The sequence below is a fragment of the Arachis hypogaea genome, chromosome 1 (genome assembly GCF_003086295.3).
Source record: "Arachis hypogaea cultivar Tifrunner chromosome 1, arahy.Tifrunner.gnm2.J5K5, whole genome shotgun sequence".
In the NCBI taxonomy this organism is placed as follows: Eukaryota; Viridiplantae; Streptophyta; class Magnoliopsida; order Fabales; family Fabaceae; genus Arachis; species Arachis hypogaea.
This window is the reverse complement of record NC_092036.1, coordinates 26,386,956-26,391,066: the sequence shown is the minus strand read 5'-3', so window position 1 is coordinate 26,391,066 and position 4,111 is coordinate 26,386,956. Positions and strand designations below refer to the sequence as shown.

Below are 4,111 nucleotides of genomic sequence, written 5' to 3'. Positions count from 1 at the left end.
GGCTGAAATTGAGGGACCTGAGCAAAAATCTGATTTAGAGACTAAAAAGGACTGCAGATGCTGTTGGATTCTGACCTCCCTGCACTCGAAGTGGATTTTCTGGAGCTACAGAAGCCCAATTGGCGCGCTCTCAACGGCGTTGGACAGTAGACATCCTGGGCTTTCCAGCAATATATGATAGTCCATACTTTGCCCAAGATTTGATGGCCCAAACCGGCGTTCAAAGTCACCCTCAGAATTCCCAGCGTTAAACGCCGGAACTGGCACTAGAATGGGAGTTAAACGCCCAAACTGGCATAAAAGCTGGTGTTTAACTCCAAGAAGAGTCTCTACACGAAAATGCTTCAATGCTCAGCCCAATGACACACCAAGTGGGCCCGGAAGTGGATTTTTATGTCATTTACTCATCTCTGTACACCCTAGGCTACTAGTTCTCTATAAGTAGGACCTTTTACTATTGTATTGAGATATCCGGGGGTAGTTATCTTTGTTCTGATGCTATCTTAGATCATTGGGAGGCTGGCCATTCGGCCATGCCTAGACCTTGTTCTTATGTATTTTCAACGGTGGAGTTTCTACACACCATAGATTAAGGTGTGGAGCTCTGCTGTACCTCGAGTATTAATGCAATTACTATTGTTCTTCTATTCAATTCCGCTTGTTCTTGTTCTAAGATATCACTTGTTCTTCAACTTGATGAATGTGATGATCCGTGACACTCATCATCATTCTCACCTATGAACGTGTGACTGACAACCACCTCCGTTCTATCTTCGATTGGGTGAATATCTCTTGGATTCCTGATACACGATGCATGGTTGATCGCCTGACAACCGAGTGCTCGCCTGACAACCGAGCCAGCCATTCCATGAGATCAGAGTCTTCGTGGTATAGGCTAGAACTGATGGCGGCATTCAAGAGAATCCGGAAGGTCTAACCTTGTCTGTGGTATTCTGAGTAGGATTCAATGACTGAATGACTGTGACGTGCTTCAAACTCCTGAGGGCGGGGCGTTAGTGACAGACGCAAAAGAATCACTGGATTCTATTCCGGCCTGATCGAGAACCGACAGATGGATAGCCGTGCCGTGACAGGGTGCGTTGAACATTTCCACTGAGAGGATGGGAGGTAGCCACTGACAACGGTGAAACCCTTGCTTAAGCTTGCCATGGAAAGGAGTAGGAAGGATTGGATGAAGACAGTAGGAAAGCAGAGAGACGGAAGGGACCAGCATCTTCATACTCTTATCTGAAATTCCTACCAATGAATTACATAAGTATCTCTATCTTTATCTTTATGTTTTATGCGTTTATCACCATATTCATTTGAGTCTGCCTGACTAAGATTTACAAGGTGACCATAGCTTGCTTCATACCAACAATCTCTGTGGGATCGACCCTTACTCGCGTAAGGTTTATTACTTGGATGACCCAGTACACTTGCTGGTTAGTTGTGCGAAGTTGTAGTGATCACAATTTCGTCCACCAAGTTTTTGGCGCCGTTGCCGGGGATTGTTCGAGTATGGACAACTGACGGTTCATCTTGTTGCTTAGATTAGGTATTTTTTTATTCAGAGTTCTCAAGAATGAATTCTAGAGTTTCATGATGATCTGTTGAAGTCTAGCTGGCTATGAAGCCATGTCTAATTTCATTGGACCGAGGTTTCAACTTATCATCACAAGAGCTTGTTGATTTCTATCAATCTTGCTGTTGGAGCAGTGATCTGCTAAGGCTTGGCTGGCCATTGGCCATGTCTAGTGTTTTGGACCGAAGCTTTCTTTGAAAGCTTGGCTGGCTGTGAAGCCATGTCTAACTCCTGGACCAGAGTCTTAGACTAAACATTGCATGATTCCTGGAATTCTCATTAAGAATTTTGATATCTTTATTTTCTTTTTCCACTTAATTTTTGAAAAAAGCACAAAAAAATTACAAAATCATAAAATCCAAAAATTTCTTGTTTGAGTCTAGTGTCTCATATTAAGTTTGGTGTCAATTGCATGTTTCTGTTCTTCTTGCATTCATGCATGTGTCTTCATTAATCTTCAAGTTGTTCTTGATGATTTCATTGCTTTGATCTTTGAATTCTCTTGACTTGAGTGTTTATGTGTCTCATATAGTGTCAGTAGTATACAAACTGCTAAGTTTGGTGTCTTGCATGCATTGTTATTTGATTTTAGTTACATTTTGATTATTCCTCATGATTAAAAATCCAAAAATATTTTTAATTTGTGTCTTTTCAAGTCAATAATACAGAGAATTGAAGATTCAGAACATTCAGCAGAGGAATTACACAGAAAAAGCTGGGTGTCCAAAACGCCCAGTGAAGAAGGACAGACTGGCGTTTAAACGCCAGCCAGGGTGCCTGGCTGGGCGTTTAACGCCCAAAAGGGTAGCATTTTGGGCGTTAAACGCCAGAATGGATACCATTCTGGGCGTTTAACGCCACGATGGCACAAGAGGGAAGATTTTGTTTTCAAATCAAATTTTTTCCAAAGTTTTCAAAGTTTTTCAAAATCAAATCTTTTTCAAATCAAATTTTTTCAATCAAATCTTTTTCAAAATCAATTTCTTTCTATTTTCAAAGATACTTGCTGTCAATTAATGATTTGATTCAACATTTCAAGTATGTTGCCTTTTCTGTTGAGAAAGGTTTAATGTTTGAATCATATCTTTTCTTGTTAGTCAAGTCATTAATTTTTAAAATCAAATCTTTTTTTTAAAATGTTTTTCAAATCATATCTTCTCAATCACATCTTTTTAAAACCAATCACATCTTTTTCAAAATAGTTTTCAATCAAATCTTTTTGATTTCTAATTTCAAAATCTTTTTCAAAAATCACTTCACTTCTTTCTCAATCATGGTTTTCGAAAATCAATTAGTGTTTTTCAAAATATTTTCAAAATTCTTTACTTAATTTTCGAATACTACTTCCCTTCTTCTCACATCCTTCTATTTATGGACTAACACTATTCCTTAATGCAAAATTCAAACTCCATCTTCTTTGATAAGTTCGAATTTTCTACTTCTGCCTTCTATTTTTCTTTTCCTCTGACACCTCAAGGAATCTCTATACTGTGACATAGAGGATTCCATATTTTCTTATTCTCTTCTCTTTCTTATGAGCAGAAGCAAAGACAAAAGCATTCTTGTTGAGACTGACCCTGAACCTGAAAGGACCTTGAAGCGAAAGCTAAGAGAAGCTAAGGCACAATTCTCTGTAGAGGACCTAACAGAAATCTTCAAAGAAGAAGACCCCATGGCAGCCGAAAACAACAACAATGCCAACAATGCAAGGAAGGTGCTGGGTGACTTTACTGCACCTACTCCTGACTTCTATGGGATAAGCATCTCTATCCCTGCCATTGGAGCAAACAACTTTGAGCTTAAGCCTCAATTAGTTTCTCTAATGCAACAGAATTGCAAGTTCCATGGACTTCCATTGGAAGATCCTCATCAGTTTTTAGCTGAGTTCTTGCAAATCTGTGACACTGTCAAGACTAATGGGGTTGACCCTGAGGTCTACAGACTTATGCTATTCCCTTTTGCTGTAAGAGACAGAGCTAGAATATGGTTGGACTCACAACCTAAAGAAAGCCTGAACTCTTGGGAAAAGCTAGTCAATGCCTTCTTGGCAAAGTTCTTTCCACCTCAAAAATTGAGTAAGCTTAGAGTGGAAGTCCAAACCTTCAGACAGAAGGAAGGAGAATCCCTCTATGAAGCTTGGGAAAGATACAAACAATTAATCAGAAAGTGTCCCTCTGATATGCTTTCTGAATGGAGCATCATAGGTATTTTCTATGATGGTCTCTCTGAACTATCCAAGATGTCTTTGGATAGCTCTGCTGGAGGATCTCTTCATCTGAAGAAGACGCCTAAAGAAGCTCAAGAGCTGATTGAAATGGTTGCAAATAACCAATTCATGTACACTTCTGAAAGGAATCCTGTGAACAATGGGACTAGTCAGAAGAAAGGAGTTCTTGAGATTGACACTCTGAATGCCATATTGGCTCAGAATAAAATATTGACTCAACAAGTCAATATGATTTCTCAAAGTCTGTCTGGAATGCAAAATGCACCAAGCAGTACTAAAGAAGCTTCATCTGAGGAAGA

At 39.5% G+C, this 4,111-nt stretch overlaps 1 non-coding gene across 1 annotated transcript; it reads right to left on the bottom strand.

The window, feature by feature from the left end:
• Positions 1–3,662: 3,662 nt before the first annotated feature.
• Positions 3,663–3,770, bottom strand: LOC112712307 (small nucleolar RNA R71). Its single transcript, XR_003157754.1, has one exon. It is a non-coding gene; the product is annotated as a small nucleolar RNA R71 (small nucleolar RNA).
• Between the last annotated feature and the right edge of the window lie 341 nt (positions 3,771–4,111).